Source organism: Vicia villosa, linkage group LG3, assembly GCF_029867415.1.
Source record: "Vicia villosa cultivar HV-30 ecotype Madison, WI linkage group LG3, Vvil1.0, whole genome shotgun sequence".
NCBI lineage: Eukaryota > Viridiplantae > Streptophyta > Magnoliopsida > Fabales > Fabaceae > Vicia > Vicia villosa.
The window spans coordinates 186,061,607-186,085,653 of NC_081182.1; positions in this window are offsets into that span (position 1 = coordinate 186,061,607).

Consider the following 24,047-nt stretch of genomic DNA (forward strand, 5'->3'; position numbering starts at 1 on the left):
TGAGGATTTAATCCACTAATCACACGAGATTACAATGGTTTTCCACTTAGCCAACTGCTAAGTCTTCTAGAGTATCCTGATCACAACTTGATCACTCTAGGAACAATCTTCTTAGATACCTTCTAAGACTTTCTAGAGTATACTGATCAACAACCTGATCACTCTAGTTCTTACAACTTAATGTAAACAAATTCTAAGAGTTACAATGCTTCTTATAAAGCTATTATCACAACTGTGATTTTCTCTTAAGTTTAAGCTTAAATCTCACTAAGATATTACAACAGCAATGTAGTTAGTTTGATGATGAAGTTTGAGAGCTTTTGAATTTGACAGTGTTTCTTCAAGTTGGTTCAGAGTTTTTAATTCGTAAGTTGTAACCTTGCTTCTCATCAGAACTTCATATTTATAGGCACTTGAGAAGATGACCGTTGGGAGCATTTAATGCTTTGCGTAATCCGTACAGCATTGCATTTAATGTTTCACTCTTTTGTCAACTACCTCGAGCCTTGTTTTCGCTGTGTCTACTGACGTTGCCTTTAATAGCTTCTAACGTTCCTTTTGTCAGTCAGCGTAGCCTGCCAGTCTAGTACTTGCTTCTGATCTGATGTTTGTGTAAACAACGTTTGAATGTCATCAGAGTCAAACAGCTTGGTGCAGAGCATCTTCTTGTCTTCTGACCTTGAAGTGCTTCTGAGCGTGATATCATGAGAACTTCAGTGCTTCTGCTTCTGATCTCAAGTTCTTCTGATGCTTCCATAGACCCATGTTCTCATTCTTCTTGACCATCTTCTGATGTCTTGCCAGACCATGTTCTGATGTTGCATGCTGAACCTTCTGAGTCAGTGCTTTTTGCGCTGATTTTGTGCATACTCTTTATATAATTCCTGAAATGGAAATTGCATAGTATTAGAGTACCACATTATCTCATACAAAATTCATATGCTTGTTATCATCAAAACTAAGAATATTGATTAGAACAAATCTTGTTCTAACAAAAAGATCCTTCCACTTCTTGTAATCTTACTAGTCCCCATAATATTATCAACAACTGAAGTAGTAACATTCACAGCCTCATCAGTCGAGGTGTCTTGTTTAACTCCATGGACATAAACATTTGCGCCATAATTCCACGGGACAGCCTTGTCTGAGGGATATGGAAATGGAGCCGGATTGGTGATGATTACAGATGCTACTCTGGGTGCAGCAGAAATCTTGAAGGGAGCCTTGGTAGGGATTTTCAATGGTATGTTAGAAACCACTGAGACGTCCTCTATCTTCATCCCATTTGAAAAACCTTCGCACAAATTGTCTATAGAATGGAGTTTCTCAAACATAATGATATGACGATCCATCCACTTTTGAATTCCTCTTTTCAGGTTTTCACAACCATTGGGTAGGTGTGCACAATAATAGCAATCAGGGTCACAACCTGGAAATAAACCAGCTTGTATTAGCTTTCTTTTGATTTCAAGGAGCGGAGTTGACAGTTCTCTCACATCATAGATATAAACAGTGTTCATGATAGCATTAACGGTCTTGTCGTGTTTTGGCATAGGCGTAGTGATGACATTTAGAGTCTCTGGAGGATCAAATTCGATTTCCCCAGCATCTATCATGTCTTGGATCTTATTTTTCAAGGCCCAACAGTGATCTGCGTCATGTCCTGGACAATTGGAATGGTATGCACATGTTGTGTCGGGGCGATAACTAGGAGAGGAAGTGTTGACATTCTTCGGAGGGTCTTTCAATGTAATCAGATTTGCCTTTAACAAGTGCTGCAATGCTTGAGAGATTGGCATGTTGATTTTGGTGAAGTTTCTTCTTGGTGCATCTGGTCGACGCGTATATTTCGGCGGTTGATCTTTTTGAGGTGCAGATGCAGAGATCAGAACAGTCCCTACAAATTGGAGATTCTCACTTTTGTTGCGACTTTTCTGACTGTGCATTGTATTGACTTCATTTCTCCCACTGATGGGCCTCTTTGTAGTACCAGAGGAGGAGCCTACTTGAATTTTTCCACTTTGAATGCCACTTTCGACACGCTCTCCAGTTAATATCAGGTCAGTGAAACCTGACGACGAGCTTCCCAGCAAATGACTGTAAAAAGGGCCAGTTAAAGTGCCCATGAACATGTCGACCAGTTCGCGATCAGATAAGGGAGGTTGAACCCTTCCAGCTAGATCTCTCCATTTTTGTGCATACTCTTTGAAGTTTTCTTTTGGTGCCATGTGTTGCACCCCAAAATTTTCCCTCTTTATTGGAGTTATAAGTTAATAATAACATTTATTTCATCATTCAAAAATTGAAGAAAATCAATAAAGAGTTCTCGTGGTTTTAAGAAGGGCGACGTGAAAAATGGTCTAAACAATGGAAATACGAGAAAATTCACAAGTCTTATTCTGGATGTGATATGAGCTGAATTACCGCGATGGACCAACTGTTTCAACGATATCTACAACTTTCGTGTTCGGCTCGGAAGCCAGTTCTTTGAGGAAGGTCGTCAAATTTGCAAATTACTTGAGATTTTGCAGTGAAAAATGGTGCTGAATGTAGGGTTTCGGATCTCAGAAAATTCATATCTCACAATCCGCTCGCCGGATTCGCTCGAAAATTTAACAGGAGCTCCGTACCATCATTACTAATATTTCATATGTTCGGACCGAAGGCTGATTATGCACTGAAAACTCCCAGCATTTTGATGAACGCCGTAATCTTTCGGTAAAAAGTGTGTTTTCGGGTATGTCGCGCCTAGTTCGAAAATTCATAACTTCTTCGATTTTTATCGTATGAGGTTCATTCCGGCGGCATTTTCTCAAAAATTTCGTTAACTTCGATTCTTCGTCACACATGCTTGTTCAGATTTTTAGCCGAAGATGGAGTTTTATCGAGTTCTTTGAGCGGTACGCACAAAATTCTGCACAGTCGCGCCAGATGAATCGGCGTTTCTCGTCATTCAAACGGGCGTATTTTCTTCATCGCTTATCGGATTGAGACGATTCTCGCGGCAACGAGTCCCGAATTTGGTCATCTTCGTAGTGGCATTGGTTTCGTTCCGGAATTCAGAGCCGAACCGAGTTTCCTTAAAAACGAGCCAAAATAAGACCCGTCGAGGGCAATTTGGATATTTCGCGTTGACGATATATAAACTTTTTGCTCTTCATAAATCAAGGGAGGACTCTCATAACTTCAATCTCACCCAAAAGATCAAAAACACTTTCTCTCAATTCTCTCTCAATTTTCTTGGATCAAAACCACAAAAACTCACAAAAACTTCATCAATTCAAGATCAAATCTCAAGAACAAATGAAGATCAAAGCACAAATCAAGATCTTCTCCTCCGATTGAAGTGTCGCGCGTCTCTCTCCCTATCAAAGGATCTCACGCGCCACTCTCTCCCTCACATCTCTTGGATTTCGTTTGTGTTCGCGTCGTGTTCGCGTTCGTGTTCATCCGATCTCATTCTCTTCATTCGATCCGGTAAATTCACTACAAACCTTGCTAGATCATTGATTTTGTTGCTTAATTCGACATTGATCATGATGATTTTTGATTGTGGATGATGGATCTATGATAATTGATGATGATAATTGCTTGTTGATTGATTGATTTGTGTTGATCTTGATTATTTGATTGAATTTGAAATTTATCGTTGAATTGTTGATGATGCCACATGCATGTTGCTTATGATCCAAGAAATTGCATGCTAAGTGTTCGATGATTTGAATGTGTGAAGCATTTGCGCTTAATTTTGAGTTCTAGCATGTGATGATTGATTGTGGAATGATAATTCATGATGCCTACGCTAAATTGATGCCATTTGAGGTTTGATAACGATTACTCTTGATGATATAATCACAATGCTTATGATTCAATGCTTGCATGTGTCGCGGGGAAAAATCGTAATCCTTTTTTGTGGATGAGACACCTGATGCCTTCTTTGGGCTCGAGTGCTCAAAAAATGATTTTTCTTTTGTTCCGACCAAACTTTTTATTGTTTCCAAAGTAGGAAAAGGAAAAAAGCTGCAATAACCTTAAAAAGTGGGGGGAGAGATCTTTGGGTAAGAGGGTTGGTTATACGAAGGGAAGGTATTAGCACCCAACGTATCTATAGTACTCTATAGGTTTCTTTTCTATGTTTTTCATTCCATGTTTTTGAGAGGTTCTTGTGAAATAGGTGGGACCTAAGGTGTTTGTTTGCTTATGCTCGCAAAGATCATCGCGATCCTCTGCATACATATCCCTTAGAGGGAATCAGAGCATCTGTAGCTCGGGTCTAAGGGTGCTAAGGTTTGAGTGGTTTGAGGGAGAAGTTTTGCTCGCCAAGGATACGACCTTGTGCCTACGTATTCTCAAAGGGATGTTGAGAAAGTCAGAGCAATCGTAGTTCCCACTTATGCTAGTGGAAGCAAAGGAAAAGAGACAAATGTCATCTAAATGTTCGATGTATCTAATCTATATCATCACATACATCTGTTTGATTTTGTTTGAAAATCTTTTCATTATAAGCCCTGGGCTGTGCCACTTATGGCGCTTAGAATGATAAAGATGTTTTTTAGCCAGCCTTGTGGCAAAAACTTTCAATGAAGTCAGCCTTGTGACAAAAAGTTTTGATTAATCAGCCAGCCTTGTGGCAAAAGTTTCAATGAAGTCAGCCTTGTGACAAAAACTTTGATTAATCAGCCAGTATGGTGGCAAAAAAGGTTTGATTGATCAGCCAGCCTTGTGGCAAAAAGGTTAAGTTGATTAATTGAATGATTGATTGTTTGTGATGATATAGAAGAGATACTCCTATCATAGAGATGATAAATGTCTAATCTCCTAGGGTATTTGATTTGGATATTGGGGATGCTTATAAGAAGCCCGTGGGTCCTTGTACGAAGCCCAAGAGGAGGCTATCCGAGGGTCCTTGCATTGTAAGCCCAAGAGGAGGCTATGGGAGGGACAATCGAGGGTCCTTGCATTGTAAGCTCAAGAGGAGGCTATGGGAGGGACAAGTCGTTTGTACGGAGCCCAAGAGGAGGCGTGGTATAGTTGGTTTGAGCTCTTAGAGCGATTTCACCGGGAAACCATACTCTATGTCCTAACCTAAACTAGGGAGATTCTTTGCACGAAGCCCAATAGGAGGCTATGGGGGACCTAGTGTTGTACTAAGTTGAACAAGTATATATAACACAATCACAAACATGAACAAGTACGAGCAAATATGAACAAGTACATGAACAAATATGAACAAGTATAAACAAGCACATATATATGACAAGGTGTGTGTATATAATGGAGTTTATGAAGGAAATATACTTGTAAGCATGATCCATTTGTATATACGGGGGCTCGGGACTTATACTCAGGGAGAGACCCACTTGAGTTTATTCAAAGCTATGTAAATAGGTATTTACAAAAGGGCTTGGGACTTATACCTATGTGGAGGCCCATGGTATATTTTTGGGAAGATTTAAAGAAAACCTTCATTTTTGATTAGTTATTCAAAATTAAATATAAACTGATCGAGGTATGTACAAAAAGGTGTTTGTACAATGAAATACCTAATTTCATGTACAGGAATGGGACTTATACCTATGTGGAGGCCCATGTTTTATTTTATGAAACATGGTTGATTGTTTTATTAAAAGACGCGTCGTTTGTTGTTTTGAAAACAGTTGAAAAGTATTGTTTTTGAAAGAAGTTTATTTGTTTTGAAAAAAAGACTGTATAAAAAGAAAAGGAGTGGGTCTTAGACTCTCTAATATTCGAGAGGCCCCACATCGTTTTGAAAATCAATTGATCAATTAAAAAGATTTAATCAATAGTTTCCTTTGAAATCAAAAAGAAATGGTTTATCGTTTTGAAAAGAATTGTGATTGCTTGTTTTAAAACGGTTTGAATTTGAAAGAAATCAAATTAATTAAGATAAACACAAAGATTACACTTAATTAACACCTAAATGATTAGGGTTTGATCACAAAATATTTACAAGTGATTAAGTTTGAAAATCAATGAAAAACAATATTTTTAAGTATTAAAAAAACACTTAAAACATGTCATTTTAAACTTAATTAAAAATGTATTAAATAAATATATTTTTGTGATTTTTCTTGATATTCATAAAATATATATATTAAATAAGAGGTGTGCAAAAAATGAAGCAAAAATGAATTGATTTGAATGGTTAATTAATTGAGTGAAGTTGTTAAGAAAATGAAGAAAAATAGTTGTAAAAAATGGTTTTGTCTCCACTAGGGCTTGAACCCACGCCCTCTTTCTCACCAGCCAAAACATTTGCCAATTGGACCACGCGCGTGGTCTGTTTAACATTTGCAATGAATGAATTATATTTTTGAATCAATTCCTAATTTCAGTTTCAAAATCTGGCGCCAAGAACACAACCCTAACTTGAATTTGAAAAATCTGAAAACTGAATCATTTTGATCAAGTGAATAGCCTATCTTGCTCGATTTTTCACAAGGAACATGATGGTATCATTTAATTTTATTTATTTTCACTCTAAGATCATTAATTTCCTGATGAACACGAAGAACCCTAATCTTATGATTCAATCTGAAATCGTGTATGTGCAAGTTATGATGCAATTGATTGAGGGTTAATGATCCTCATGTGTGCAGAAACAAGATGGTATGTTCATATTTCATTTATGATGCATGGAGAATAGAGTTTGAAGTTCAAGTGTACTTACCTCAAAAATGGCAAAACTAGAAATCGAATTCTTCAGTAGAGGTGTTACAGAAGTTGTTTGATGATCTGGATAGCTTCAATGGACCTTAGGGAAGGTGTTTGAATGCTTGGAGTGGATTGAAAACATCTGGATCAGTTGGTGGAACCCGATCTGCAGTAGGACCAAGTATGAATCGAGCTTGATGATTCTGAGGTTATTGGCTATATGTGATGGATTGTATAGTTCATATGTGATATATGGATGATGTTAGAAGTGATAGTTTGGACAGAGATGAGCTAGAATGGATTTTGGCATGATAAGGCTAGTGTTATGCATATTTGGGAAGTGAGGTAGTGATTTTGAGGTTTAGGTGTTTTTGGGGTGTGTGGATGGATCAAACACATCCCATATGATGTTTATGAGTTGTTGGAACCACCATCTTGGCCAGAACTTCAATGGTTTAGAGGTTGGGATTTCTACCTCTTTGAAACTTAAGAAACTTGCAATTCAAGAAAGAAAGAGAAAACCTATAATTTGTGAGGTTTTGGTGTGAATTTGGAAGTGATTTGAACCTCTGTTTATAGGCCATGGATTCTGAATACAAGCCCTTGCAAGTTGATCAAAGAAGTGATGATTTGGCTTAAGAGATAAAAAGGAATCTTTTACATTTAATGCAAAATGGTTAAAGTAACTTAACCATGGTCATTCTTCAAGCTTCTTATCCTCTTCCATTCTGATCTTCAAATCAGAAAATATCTTCAATTATTGTCTTGATGCATCATTACTTGCATTATTTGGCAAAATGGTTCATAACTTAGTGAAAATGGCTTGAAATTTCAAGTGAAAATGATCACTAAATGCATAATTCAAAACCATAGCTATGCTCCATATTTTTTCATGCCCTTGGACATTTTGGAAAGCTCATATTACACACTTCAAAACCCTAGTTGAAAGTTTCTTCAATACCCTTAAGGAAGTGGGTGAAAAAGATCCATGAACTTTGAAGAAAATGAGATCTTAAGTGAAATTTTCAAAAGATACCAACTTTGAAGCTCCATATCTCTTAAATGGTTGATCTTATGGAAAAAAATTATATGTGACAAAGTTGTTCATTGGATCAAAATCTACAACTTTCATGTTGGAAGTTTTTTTCAGTTTGTAGGTGAAATTTTGAGTTATTCCCTTCCAAAGTTTGGAAAAAACCATTGAAAAACACTTAGAAAATTTTCTAAGTATGAAAGTCAAACTTTTGACTTTTTGATTCTTGATTGATTTTCTTGATTTTCCTTGATCAAATGACTTCATATATCATATATTGATGATTTGAAACTTCAAAAGTCATGGTTGACCAAAATTCCCCAAAAGTCAATGGTGATCTTGTACAGTTGACTTTTTCAGACGAATCGCGTTTCTGGAGATTTCAAATGAATCAAGCTATCCTCATCAAATGAGTGGTATGAATGGATCATATTGAGGTATTGGAGGATATTGAATCATAGTTTGAGTTGTGACACCATGTCCTGATTAAAAAGTCAGTTGTTCAGATGAATTAGGTCAAAAACCCTAATTGTCGACCAGATGAAATTGATGACTGTAGGTCTTGAATTGAGATACAATTTCCATTGTATATTGTCATAGGGATTATTTGAGGATGATTGAAACCTTTGATTGACTTCCTGGGGATTTTTAGGGTTTCCCAAATGTGATCCCTGATTTCAGTCCCTGATAGTTCAAAAACCCTAATCTGATGATTTGAGATTTCACTGTTGATCAATCTTTGTGTAGGACATGTTCTGAGCCAATGGATTAAGTCAAAATGATGCACTTGGGGTCTTGAGGTCATTTCCCAAGTCATTAGTTCAAATTCTGAGCAAAAGTCAGGGGTGTGCTATCTTCAGTCAAAACCCTAATTTGGTTGATTCAGTGCCTTTGAGCTTGTTGAAATGAATCTTTGGGGACCAAATGTTGATTGTTGATGAAGATGATTCATTTGAGATGAAGGGGGAACAAAACCCTAATTGATTGTTGCTTGTACTGATGAGTGATTTCTTGTTTAAATCCTGCTGAGTCACAAGTAACAAACACAGGCTATGCAATTTGTTAGAGATGCAAATGATGCATATGCTATGATATGAGGTGGTATCTTAGGTCAAAAATTGGGGTATGACAGATGCCCCTATTTAAGTTTCTTCAACCTGAGATATGAAGATTGAAAATCTTCGTTTTGATAGGGTGGAAGAGACTTAAATATCAGAAGACGCAAATTTTGGACCTAAGATACCAAAATCGCGAATGATGCAAGGATGTCTTTACCGAGGGGATATCAAGAACTGACTCCACTGGGGACAAGAGATCGGGAAGGATGTCTCAATCCGTTTTAGGAAGAGAATCCGTTTTTCGGGAAAGCAAGTGTATGCTTCACCGGAGAATGATAGCTTTGTAAGAAAAGCTTACCTATCGACATTACCGACTATCAGCACAGGGATAGACTTGTTAATAATGCGACGGTGAAAGGTATGAAACTGCATTACCGACTATCAGCATGATGATAGACTTGACATGGTAAAAAGAGTTTCAAAGGTTCGGTTAATATTACCGACTATCAGCATGGTGATAGACATGTTTAATAATATAACCAGAACAAAAAGGTTACCGACTACCAGCCTCGTGATAGTGGTTCTGAAGACATGATCAATTATCAGCCGAGTGATAAAATGATTCTGGAGACTTTGCTAGGGAAATTACTGGTTATTCAGCCTTGTGAACAGTAATAAGGCCCTGATTGTCAAATGGTCTTCATGATTGATTTCCTAGAGAGGAAAAATCTTTTGAAAGAGACATAAACTGCTCAGATGATGAGGCTATTGCTTATTGTCTGTTTTTCACGACTCTATTTGGGGAATCGGAATTTGAATCCCTGGTAAAGACAAGGTTCTATCCATGAATGAATTGGAAAGAAACAGTCAAACAAGACTTTGTACCCAATGAGGAATGAACTCGAATGGGTATTTTCTCCTTTGTTTTGAGAGGAGAAACTAAAGCAACTTTCTTCCACGAGGGATGATCTCAGTGGGGAACTGGAGAAAGAATATGTTCTTTTTGCTTACGGGTGACAACCTATTGGAGAGACGACACGCCCATACCTGTTTCTTTTCTTTCTCTTTTTTTTTTTTTTTTGAGGATAGATATATCCTAAACAAGTGATTTTAAAGCATACATTGAAAAATGCAAGAATGCATAAATGATGCAAATATGTATGAATGATGAATGTCATGAATGTTGCATGCATGTTGACGATACTGACAGACAAAGAAGTATGTACTGGAGAAGGACCAACGTCGCAATACAACCAGATACTTGGCAAATGTTCTTCAACACGGTGTAGATAACACGGGTGATGAATGGTGCTGCATGCTTTCGACTTCTTTGGGGAAGATGAGCATCTTTTCTTACTGAGATGGAAGAACTTCTTCACTGGAGATGGAAAATCTTCGTCACTGGGGATAAAAGACCTTCTTCACTGGGGATAGAAGAGCTTCTTCACTGGGGATAGAAGAGCTTTTCCTATCATAATCTTTGATTCATCCTATGGAGATAGTTGTTGATGTTCCTTCTGTTGTTCACAACTCAAAGGAAAGTTTCGCTTTTATTTTGAAAAAGAAAAGTAAATTCATTTAAAACTTCTTTTTTCTTTTTTTTTTCAAAAGTGAATAACACAATTAAAGCGTCATTTTGCAAGCTGAAAGGAATTAAAGATTGCAAACAAATGGGCACAAGGCTCAAATTTATTTAATAGGATGGTAATCCGCTAAAGGCGTGATTCCATGGAATATTTACAAAAGTTGGAAATGGTAATTATGCGGAAAAGGCTACATTGAAAGCAATAACCACTATTCTCCCTAACAACTTTGAGTTCCAACTGTGCTTGTCGCTTCAGATTGGCGATGATTTGATTGAAGATCCTTTGATGAAAATACTCTTTAGGTGACGAAGTACGGACTGATGCAGTTACTTTGTCATAAATCCCTAATTTTTTCCTAGATTGCCCTTTCAGGTTTTCAATCTACCAGGATGCATTTTTTCTGTTTATTGTCTCTAATTTTTGCCTGGACCGCCCTTTCGGGTTTTCAATCCACCGAGACGCTCATTTTTGCCTAAGTCGCCCTTTGCGGGTTTTCGACTTACCGAGCTGTTCTTTTGTATTTTTTAGACAAAGTATTTCTTGACTGCATCAGCATTCACAGGATGTGGGAGTTCATCACCATCCATGGTTGCAAGAGTCATGGCGCCGCCAGAAAATGTTCTTTTGACAACATACGGGCCTTTGTAATTAGGAGACCATTTGCCCCTAGAATCTGGTTGAAAAGACAAGATCTTTTTAAGCACGAGGTCACCTTCTCGAAATTCACGAGGTCGAACCTTTTTGTTGAAGGCTTGTTTCATCCTTGCTTGGTATAACTGTCCATGGCATAGAGCAGTCATACGTTTTTCTTCGATTAAGTTCAACTGATCGTATATGCTTTGACACCATTCAGCCTCTGATAACTTAGTCTCCATGAGGACTCTCATTGATGGGATTTCAACTTCTACGGGGAGTACAGCTTCCATGCCGTATACTAGAGAAAAGGGAGTTGCCCCTGTTGAAGTACGCACTGAAGTACGGTACCCATGTAAAGCAAATGGCAGCATTTCATGCCAGTCTTTGTAAGTGACGACCATTTTCTGGACGATCTTCTTAATGTTCTTGTTAGCGGCTTCCACGGCACCGTTCATTTTTGGTCTGTAAGGAGAAGAGTTATGATGCTCAATCTTGAATTCCTCACACAGTTCTTTCATCATTTTGTTATTCAAGTTCGAACCATTGTCAGTAATGATCTTGCTGGGAACACCATATCGGCAAATGATGTTATTCTTGATAAACCTTACAACCACTTGTCTTGTAACATTGGCGTAAGATGCTGCTTCGACCCATTTGGTGAAGTAATCAATGGCTACCAAGATGAAACGATGAACGTTTGAAGCTTTCGGCTCGATCATTCCAATCATGTCGATACCCCACATGGAAAAAGGCCATGGAGATGAGAGAACGTTGAGTAGAGTCAGTGGCACATGGATCTTATCTGCGTAGATCTGGCACTTGTGACATCTCTTCACGTGTTTATAACAGTCAGATTCCATTGTCAACCAATAGTATCCAGCTCTTAACATTTTCTTGGACATTGCATGCCCATTTGAATGAGTTCCAAAGGACCCTTCATGCACTTCATGCATTAACATGTCTGCTTCGTGTCTGTCCACGCATCTGAGCAAAACCATGTCGAAGTTTATTTTGTATAGCACATCTCCGTTCAGGAAGAAACTGCCAGAAAGCCTCCTTAGAGTTTTCTTATCTTTGTTTGATGCCCCAAGCGGGTACTCTTGAGTTTGAAGGAAGCGCTTGATGTCGTGGAACCACGGTTTATCATCGATGACGGCTTCAGCTGCAAACACATAGGCGGGCCTTTCAAGGCGCGTAATTCTGACTGTAGGCATATCATTCCAATGATTGACTTTGAACATGGAAGATAGAGTAACCAAGGCGTCTGCCATTCGATTCTGATCTCGAGGTATATGATGCAATTCAACCTTGTTGAAGAAAGTCAACAGACGTCTTGCATAATCTCTGTAAGGAATCAAACCAGGGTGGTAAGTTTCCCACTTGTCTTTGATTTGGTTGATCACGAGGGCTGAATCTCCATATATGTCGAGGATCTTGATCCTTAAGTCAATGGCTTCTTCGAGACCCATGATACAAGCTTCATATTCTGCGATGTTGTTGGTGCAATCAAATAGTAATCTGGCGGAGAACGGGATATGAGTACCCTTGGGAGTGATGATGATTGCCCCAATTCCATTGCCAAAAGCGTTTACTGCTCCATCAAAAATTAGGCCCCATCTTGATCCAGGATCAGGACCTTCTTCAGGTAACGGTTCGTCACAATCTTTCATCTTTAAGTACATGACATCTTCGTCAGGAAAGTCAAACTTGAGATATTGATATTCATTAATTGGTTGATGCGCCAAGTGATCGGCGAGAATGCTTCCTTTGACCGCTTTTTGGGCGCGGTACTCAATGTCATACTCAGATAACAGCATTTGCCATCGGGCAATCCTTCCTGTTAATGCAGGCTTTTCAAATACATACTTGATCGGATCCATTTTGGAGATTAACCAAGTAGTATTGTTGATCATGTATTGGCGGAGACGTTTTGAAGCCCAAGCCAAAGCACAACATGTTTTTTCGAGCATGGAGTAACGAGACTCACAATCTGTGAATTTCTTACTCAGGTAATAGATGGCATGCTCCTTCTTACCGGTTTCATCTTGTTGTCCAAGCATACAACCCATGGATTCTTCCAACACGGTAAGGTACATGATTAGTGGTCTTCCTTCAACTGGAGGAATCAATATTGGTGGTTCTAACAGGTATTCCTTGATACTGTCGAGCGCTTTCTGGCAATGTTCAGTCCATACAACCCCTTGATCTTTGCGGAGAAGCTTGAAAATCGGCCCACAAGTAGCAGTCATTTGAGAGATAAATCTGGAGATATAGTTTAATCGTCCGAGAAATCCTCTAACTTGCTTTTCAGTTTTTGGTGCAGGCATCTCTTGAATAGCTCTGACTTTGTCGGGATCTACTTCAATACCTCTTTGGCTGACAATGAAACCCAAGAGTTTTCCAGATCTAACCCCAAAAGTACATTTGTTAGGATTCAAGCGAAGCTGATATTTCCTTAATCGTTGAAACAACTTCAAAAGGTATTCAATATGTTCTTCTTTTGTGCTGGACTTGGCTATCATGTCGTCCACATAAACTTCAATTTCTTTATGCATCATGTCATGAAAGAGAGTAGTCATTGCCCTTTGGTAAGTTGCGCCTGCATTCTTTAATCCAAACGGCATCACTTTGTAGCAAAAGGTACCCCATGGGGTGATGAAAGATGTCTTCTCCATGTCTTCGGGAGCCATCTTGATCTGATTATAACCGGAGAACCCGTCCATGAAGGAAAAGACGTTGAACTTAGCGGTGTTATCAACCAGCATGTCGATATGTGGTAACGGAAAGTCATCTTTTGGACTGGCCTTGTTCAAGTCACGGTAGTCAACACACATTCTGACTTTGCCATCTTTCTTCGGAACTGGCACTATGTTGGCCAACCATTGAGGATATTCTGAGGTGAAAAGAAAACCTGCGTCGAGTTGCTTTTGAACTTCCACTTTGATCTTGTTAGCCATATCAGGGTGAGTCCTTCGCAATTTCTGCTTAACTGGCGGACATTCTGGCTTCAATGGCAAGTAATGCTGAACAATATTGGTATCCAACCCAGGCATGTCTTGGTAGGACCAGGCAAACACGTCAACATATTCTTTGAGAAGGTCTGTCAACTTACTCTTGATATCATCATCAAGCAGCGATCCAATGGTCACTTCTTTTTTGTCTTCTTCAGAACCCAAGTTGATTCTTTCTAAAGGCTTTTTGTGAGGCAGAATGGCTTTTTCCTCGTGCTTAAGTAATCGAGAGATCTCGTCCGGGATCTCCTCTTCTTCCTCTTCTTCGGCTTCGAACACAGGAAACTCAAAGTTGGGAGAAGGCATAGGGTTATTGCATTCAATGGGTTTATCAATAGTAAATCTGCACATATGATTTATATTTATTTCAGAAAATTTATGAATGCAAGAGTGTATGCAGATTTTTTTTGAAAAGTTTTTTGGTTTTTATTTTGGTTTTTTAGGATTACCACTTCCAGAAAAAAGCAAAAAATAAAACATATAATGTAGGGAATTCAAAATGACACTTTATTTATGATTCATTTTTGAAACAAAGCCCTAAACACAAACTCATTTGTCTTGGGCGGGACAAAGAGGGAAACTTTTAAAACAAAGCCCTATACACAAAGTTATTTGGGCATGACAGAAATTTAAAAGCAAAGCCCTATAAAACATCTCTCTGCTTTGGGCAAGGCAGGAGGTCAAAATAACAGCGAGGTGATTACTTTGAGCGGCGAACAACATTCGGAACGTCAACAGCTTTCCAGTAGCAACGAACTCCTCTGTGTATTATGTATTCAGGAAAATTCTCCTCAGAATTATCTTCAGTAATGACATTAACCGCTGGTCGAGCAGGATTTGAAGGTCCTGGTTTGTCACCCTTGTTCTTTGTAGAATTGAAACGGTCTTCTTCTACTTCTTGAAGAGCATATGATGAGTCACAATCTTCAGAATTTTCAGGATGTATTTCCCAGTCTTCAGGATGAAGAGACTCATTGTCAGAGACACTTTCCGAGTCAACTGAGGGACCATCTTCCCCTTAATCTTCAAAAATGGCATTTATGTGATAATAACCATCTTCAGGATTACCAATCTTGGTAGATGCGTTGAAGTTGAAATTTTCAGTAATTTCAGGCTGCTGAGAAAATTGACAGGTGTTGTACCCTAAATTTTGCCCCGACTTTTTATCTACATCATTTACATTTAGTATTCTTATTTTATCTCAAAAATCCAAAAAAATTATATGTAGTACTCATTTGCATCATTCTCATTCAAAAAATCGAAAAAATATATAATACATTCATTTCATACATCATCTTACAATTTATAGTTTTTATATAGACTAACCATTGCATGATTTTAATTTTGGTTCAATTTATTTTGAACTTTTATTAAAATGTTAAAACAATTTTATTTGTGTTTTTATTATTACTTTTATTTTGTTTTGTTTTGTTCTTTTATAGGTGCAATTAAAATAATTGATGGTCCAAGTTGATTCAAGTTGTTGTAAAGGCCCATTTGTTTTTCTCATTGATCCAAACTCAAGAAGATGAATAAGACAAAAAAAGAAGCAAGCAGATATTTTCACAAGGAAGCTTGAATCACGTTTCATTCCTCTCCTCTGCTCACGCGTTTCTCCTTCACCACTCACCAAAAAAATCCCACGAAATCAGCTCCTCTAACAAATTTGATTCCTTCAATCCACACTCAAATCTCCCTTTTGCCCTCACTCTTCATTTGCTATATAATCACACTCTCATATCAGAATTCGGGGAGGAAGAAAATCATAAAGTTACTCTGCCGAAATGAACAAAAACTTCCTCCACAAAAAGTTCATAAAACCAAATCACTCACACTTCATCTTCTTTTAATTTTCTTCTGTTAATGCTTGATTAAGTATCATGAGAGATTCAGTTTATGAATCTTCTCTGAACTTTCACTAAAGCTATAGCAAATACAAAAGCAATTTCAGAAATTCAGAGGAAGAAAAAGGCAAAGAAATGCTGCCAAAATCAATTCAGAAATCTTCCTCCACGATTTTATTTCACCATAAACACTCCTTCTCAATAAAACAATCTCAGAACCTGCAAATTCATTTGTTCACAGCTCCATACACAAAACCTTCCTTATATCCACACTAGTCCTTCAAACTTCACTTTCATACACTAACTACAAAAATTCTCCGCAAAACTATATATCAATCTTCATCACCGAATCACCAAATCAACATACATCACCGTTGCAATTTCCTTCAACAAACGCAGCAAATATCCAACGATTCAGCTTCCACGAATCAAGAACTCAGTCCGAAACGCATCTCAATAACGAACAACGACAACAGCAAGAGTCGCTCCATTCAGATCCAACGCGACACCGACGCGGTTTTCAAGTTCCTTCGAGCGTGGCGTCAAGGATTGAACCTGAGCAACAAATCACCACAACAACAACACGCATTGGCTAGGAGTCAGATCGCAAGAGTATCAACAATCAAACCGCACGCTTCGGTTTATACAGGTAACCGTTTCTTTCTCTCATACTTTGAATGTAGAATTCTTATTGATGGATCTCCGTTGACTGTTTGTGTTATTGCTTGAGATTTCATGTGTTTACCGTGTTGGATTTTCGTTGTTGTGCTTTTGTTATTGATTTATTGTTCTTGTTTTAAAAAAGAGATAGAGAGAGAACCGATTTAGATTGAGGTAGGGAGACGAGAGTTTGTTGATTTTGTGGCTATGCTCATAAGATTGAAACAAGGAAAACTGAATTTGGTTGAGTTTTGTTGTCGTTTCCGTATGAACCGAAAAAATCGTGAGAATGGCAGAGGGATTAGTTTTTCATGTGAATGGAAATGTGAGTGAAGCAGAGAGATTTGGACCGTAAGAACAGAGTGAAAAGAGAGGGAGGCGGATTCAACTTTCCTTGTTTAGGGTTTAGTTTTATCTTAAGTGATTTTCGGGCTTACATTCTTGAGCCCAACTGTTTTTGTGCCATCACCCAACTTCAGGCGTCCTACACCCCTCCTGGGAATGTTTATCATTGTTTTGGGCCTTAGCTCTTCAAAGCCCATCCGTTTTACATTGTTTACACCCCTATACTGCAGCGATTTACTCCCCTACTGGAACAGGTTCTTATTCACTTTGGGCCTTTACTTGCAGCCCAGTCCGAATTCCTCTCGACACACCTTTACATTTACTGTTTCTAGCTCCTTGTATTTGTTTGTTTATCTTTATAGTTTTGTTTTAATATTTTTTTTAAGATTAAAAATACCAAAAATATGCTTAGATAGATTTTACTTTCCACTATTATTAAAAACTCCAAAAATATGTTAGTTTAATTTTCCAAATCAAAAATGTCAAAAAAAATATGTTGTTTATTTTAACTTCCTTTTAATATGCTTATATTTTCTTTTGTTAATTTTGATTAATATTTGTTCACATTTTTGTCATTTATTCATGCATCATTTTCTATATCCGTACTAACATTTGTTTAATTTTTGTGAGGTACTACCATGAGGACTTTATTGTGGACATTCATAATTCATTTTAATTTTTATATATATTATCCTTTTATTTTCCGCTTTATTTTTCGATTGGGTTGTAATAATTAGTAGTTAATTTTCATCCTCATTCGTTTAAGTTTGTAATCCCCATCCCCGAGGCCTTGTAATAATTTTACCGCTTTCCTTTACCGCTTTATTTTATTATTGCTTGCATGCTTTTAACCGTTTTTCAAAATAAAAGAATATTAGGTTCTTAGCCGTCTTCTACCATAAGTCGATTGCACTTCACGCATCGCCATCAACCGTACTTACACACGCACACTTGCACGTACACTCTTATTTTACCTCTTTCATGTTCATTCCTTTATGTTTGAACCCTTATGCTTGTATGGATTTTACCTGTATGAGCTTGTTTGTTTTCATTTACTTCTTCCATTTTTCTCTTTTAATAAATCTTCACTCTTGCATTACTTGGTCCATATACCAAGCTCCCAACCAACTCTTTGTAAGTCGAGTGCCTTGCGCACCGCCATCGACCTGTTTTTCAAAACTCTTTTCATAATAAAACCTTGACTTTTGTCATGTGATCTTCTTTAAACTCTTTTGTGCACTTGCACTCCTTTTCTTTTAAAACTGTTTTAAAACCTTTTTTCAAAACTTTTGAGCAGAACTACAAATGCTCTGACTTCTCCATTGCACTGAGGAGGTATGTAGGCACAAGACACAACGTCTTGCCGAGCAAACTTTTGTAAATAACCTTTTTCTTTTGTATATATTTATTTTCTCATTTCTTTTAGCAAACAAAATGGTTTTAACATAAACACAGGTTTTCAAAAGGTTCCTGTGGAGTACCACAGATGTGAGGGGTGCTAACACCTTCCCTTTACATAACCAACCCCCGTATCCAGATTTCTTTTTGTGGTTTTTTTCGAGTTTTTTCCCTTTCCTCTTTTGGAATTAAAAAAGTTCGGTGGCGACTCTTGCTTTTAACGACTTAAGTTAACTAATGACTTAAACTCAAAATTTCCGCCGCTACAACAGGGCTGATAAGCCTCTTCTGGTTGACTATTATATTCAAAGGAGTCTCCCCATCCAGTTGGTTGGATATCTTCAATCGCAATCTTTGAACTTTCAGGTGCAGTATATTTCACCATATAATCATATTTTCCACTTGGTTGTCCCAAGGTGTCCCAAACCTCTGCAGGAACAGGCTCACTTTCTTTAGCACTTGTTTTCTCTGAAGGAGGATATGGTTCTTCCTTAGATATGTATCCTGAGTCATTGAGATAACATTTCCATTCTTCTTCAGTATCGGAGAGACCTTCTTCGATGCATTCTTCGATAAGGACATTAACCTCTTGAGGAATTGGGTTAAGGAACCCTCCACTAATGAATGTTTCTTTGATCGGACGAAGGGTTTCATCCTTCTTGGTGCAGTTTGAGAATGTTGGTGAACATCCGAGTCCTGCTCTAGTTTCATTCTTGGTCGGGATCACAACTTGCCCCCAGCCAGTGGTAGTTCCATCTTTCACTACTTGTACTGCCTCTTTGTAAGAAGAGATTGATGCTTTCTTCTTGGAAGATTCGTCTTCTAAAGAGAGACCTTGGAACTGAGTTCCTTCCTCATTATCAGCACCAATGAAAGAGAAATTGGATAAATGACTCACCATTAAGGCTTGTTCTCCACTTATTGTTACCAATTTTCCATTTGTTACAAATTTTAACTTTTGATGGAGCGTAGAAGTTACTGCCCCTGCTTCATGGATCCATGGTCGTCCTAACAGACAGCTATAAGCATCTTGAATGTCCATGACTTGGAAAGTGATTTGAAATGTATGTGGGCCAATTGTCATGGGAAGGTTGACTTCGCCGATAACAGATTTTCGCGAACCATCAAATGCTTTGACTACTACACCACTGAACTTCATAGGCATTCCTTGGTAAGACAAGCGAGCAAGAGTCGTCTTTGGCATCACATTCAAGGAAGATCCGGTGTCTACCAACACATTGGACAAAGAGTCTGACTGACAGTTCATAGAAATGTGCAAAGCAAGATTGTGATTTTTACCCTCCTCGGGGAGTTCTTCATCACAGAAGCTTAAATTGTTACAAGCTGTTATGTTGGATATTATCCCATCAAAATGATCAACAGTCACATCATGATCTACAAAAGCTTGATCCAAGACTCTCATTAGGGCTTCCCTGTGGGCTTCAGAATTTAAAAGCAATGAAAGTATTGAGATCTTTGAAGGAGTCTGCATAAGCTGATTCACAATCTTGTATTCACTTCTTTTGATAAGCTTCAAAATTTCATCAAAGTCGGGATTGACATTGGTTCCACTGGATTGACCAACATCAGTGCTTGTATTACTGATAGGAATTTCCACAGGATTCCCCACCGGTGTATCAACAGGATTTTGCCCGGTTGCAGGAGCAACAGGCTGTTTTGGAGGTAGTGGAGTGTACACACGTCCACTTCTTGTTACTCGACTCACATCGACGATATTCACGACAGATGAAAGAGTAGGTAAAGGAACTTCTTGTCCATTCTTTATCATTGTAGCATTGTAGTTGTATGGAACTGCCTTGTCAGAGTCATAGGGAACAGGTCCAGGTAGATAAATGATCAAAGGAGCAACAGGAACCTTTGGCTTGTTGTAGGTAACTTCTATGCGCTCAGGCATGTTGAAATGAGGAACGATGACGTTAACTTTAGGCATTTCCGAGTTGATATCTGAGACTAAAAGCTCATGCGGATAACATCCTATCATGTTAACTTCATTTTCATTCCTATTTCTGTAGATCTGAATAGTACCATTATCCAACAGAACTTGGAGATCTCTTCTCACAATCGAACATCCGTGAGGATCTACACAACATATGCTACAGGAACCGTAGTGATGCTGGCGAAAATTCTGCCCTTGACAGAGAGTAGCGTGCATTTGTACCAAATCTGCTCTTGAGAAATTGATATTATAGACTCGGTATGGACCAGGACATCCATACACCATGTTTACAACATGCCCTCCATGATTGGGCAGCGGATTTGCTTGCACATTTGGATTCAAATTTCTGAAAGAGAGGAGATTAGATCTAACCAACCTCTGAACTTCATATTTTAAAGCTATGCAATGCTCAAGATCATGGCCAGGTGCTCCTTGATGATAAGGGCATGAGACCTCAGCTTTGTACCACCATGGTAGTTTCTCAGGTACGGGTGGTGGTGCTTTAGTTTGAACAAGACCTCTTTCAATCAAAGCAGGGTACAATTCTGTGTAGGTCATTGGAATCGGATCAAACTGTGGAGCTCTTTGTACACGATTTTGATTATTGTTAAACTGTTGAGCCTGTTGTTGTTGAAACTGCGGGGTAAATCCCGGAGTCGGTGCTGTATTAACGGTTGGTGCAATAGCAGCTACCTGTCGTTGACGATTGACATTTCCTCTTGGCCTCCCTTGGGATACCATGTCAACACTTTGTTCCTTCTTCTTTGGGAAACCACTTCCGAACTTTTTGGTTCCGCTTGAAGATCCACCTTCTTTAGTTAGACGTCCGGTTCGGACCCCTTCTTCTAGACGCATCCCCATGTTTACCATTTCGGTGAAATCACTTGGAGCACTAGCAATCATGCGTTCATAATAAAACGGACTGAGAGTATTCAAGAAGATCTTTGTCATCTCTTTCTCTTTTAACGGTGGATTAATCTGAGCAGCAGTTTCTCTCCATCGTTGGGCATACTCTTTGAAAGCTTCATGGTCTTTCTGAGCCATGGATCGAAGCTGATCTCTGTCTGGAGCCATATCCGAGTTATACTTGTATTGTCGGACAAAGGCCTCACCTAGGTCATTGAATGTTCGAATATTAGTGTTATCCAAGCCTGTGTACCACTTCAGTGCAGCACCAGTCAAACTGTCTTGAAAGTAATGGATAAGCAACTGATGATTATCTGCATAAGTAGACATCTTTCTAGCATACATCACAAGATGGCTTTGTGGACAAGAACTACCTTTGTACTTCTCAAAGTCAGGGACCTTGAATTTAGCAGGTATTTGTACATTGGGAACCAAACATAGTTCCTGGGCATTCTTTCCAAACAAATCTTTTCCACGGATAGCTTTAACTTCCAGCTGCATCTTGTTAAACTACTCTTGGAGATCTCCCACAAGATTACGCTGATTTGTGCTATCATCCTGATCATGATAAATCTCATTGCCACCATAAGGAACAGTGTGAACCGTAGGGGTCGGAACCGTCATAGTGGGTTGAGAAAGTGCCATAGTGATTTGGGAAAAAGTTACCCCCTGATTTGGAGTGAACAGTGAACTTTGTGCAGCGGGCGCTTCAGTTGTGGTTGTTTGAACCCCAGAGAAATTATGGCGAAAACCTGCACCAAAGCTGAAAGGCGTGCCCCAACCTTCTGGCATGGAGAAAGATGGAATGCTGAATGCAACTGTAGAAACTGGAGTAGTGACTTCAGATGTCACTGTTGCTTGACTGTTTGGTGGCGGCGGCTGATTCTGTGCGGCCATTAAGGAGTCAACCAGAGTAGTGAGACTTTCCAACTTTTCCTGAAGGGTGGTCACTGTACCACGAAGCTCAATATTCTCTTGTTCAGAGTGTTCCATTACTCTTCTTCTGCTTGAACGAGTATTGTATCTGTGATCTGATTGCGAGCGCGGTCGAGAAACTTTGAGACGCGACAGCTTGACGATCTATTGGAGAAAGATCCAAAAGATGAGACTCTATACAACGGACTCGATATGCAGAATGATGTATGCAAAAAGAAATTTATGATTTTTCCGAATATTTTAAAGATTATTTCCTTGCAAACATTTGAACACAAACTATTCTTTTATTGAATAAATGAGAAATGTTACATCATTAGAGCGTAGCTCCTTACAAAAGCAAATGATAAATAAAAGCTAAACAATCCTAAGAATCTTCATCAGACGAAGAACCAAATGCGTTGTGCAGCTTGAGCTTCATGATTTCTTTCCCATAGTAAGCTTTCAATTCGGCCTTTTCGGTCCTCAGTTTGTCAACAACATTCTTCCAATCATCAGGAGTCGGAGCGTTGCTTGTTGAGCCTTCAAGATTTTTCTTGCTTTCTTTGATGTACCTCTTGATTGCAGCGTCTTTCTGACGAATCTTCTCATCTTTACTCATGAGCCATCCATCTTGATAATAGAGAGTTTCTTCGTGATCTTTCACTCTTTTCTTCAACTTTCTATTTTCCACATCAGTTCTGTGAAACTTTTCTTCCCAAGCGTCTTTTTCTACCCTCATCTTAGCCAAAGTGTCTTGGTATTCCTCCATAGTGGGAATGTTGGGTCGTTGAGACACTGCAGGAAACATGGGTTTTTCATAAGCATAAGGCATTTGGAACTCTTTTGCTCTTTTCTTTACCCAGTAGGTGTAGGCGTCCATGGCAATGCAATTTCTTGCCTCACCTTTTTCTTTCCATCGGACGTCGTGCCACGCTCTCACCATTCTTGCTTTCAACCTTTGAGGATTATCCCCTTCTCGGTAGAAGTAGCCTTCCACTGAGGGACCAATGGGTTTAGCTGAATTTGCATACCCGAGTTGTCGTCGGGCTAGGACCGGATTGTAGTTAATTCCTCCTTGTGTACCAATGAGGGGTACGTTGGCGAATTCTCCGCAACTGACAATGGTTTCTGTACCACAGCGAGCCAAGGTATACCAATGAATATCATTATTAGTAAGAGACATAAGTCTTCGAGGCCAACGTAAGCCTTCTCGGTTTTCCGTGAAGATAGGAGACTCAGGTAAGTGTGAAACAATCCATTTGAACAACAAAGGTGCACAACATACAATGATTCCACCGCCTTGGCGATTCCTATGATGGACAGAGAAATACATGTCACCAAGCAAAGTCGGAACAGGATTTCCATTCAAAAAGATCTTTATGGCGTTGATATCGACAAAGTTGTCGACGTTGGGAAACAGAACTAACCCATAGATGAGCAAGGCTAGTATAGCTTCAAAAGCTATCATGCTACCAATTTCGATGAAATCAAAGGCTTTCTTTATTAAGAAGTGTGAAATTAAACCCGGGAGGTTTCCTTTGGTAGTCCAATTACTCTCTACTTCAGATTTCTTCAAGTGGATACTTACTGCAATGACGTGTGACTTAGGAATGGCTTCCAAACCATTGAAGGGTATTTTGTCAGACACAGGAATACCCAAAAGATTGGCATATTCTTCCAAGGTCGGTACCAACTGGTAATCTGGAAAGGTAATACATCGGTAGACGGGATCATAGAACTGAACCAGAGTTTTGAGAAGTCCTTCATCAACATGAGTGTTCAGGATAGGCAAAAGCTTTCCATAACTTTTCCTAAAATCGGGAGGATCTTGTACAAAAGATGCTAACTCTCTCAGTTTTTCCACATCAGGCGCTTTGAAACCGTACTTTTTGGTATACCTTTTTACCCCTTCCATAACTAAATCCTATAATGTTTGCAAAGAAAATTCTCTAAATTTTTTTGGAAAAATCATGTTTTTATGGAAAAAGATGGGTTTTTTTTTTAATGAATGTATGAATGCATG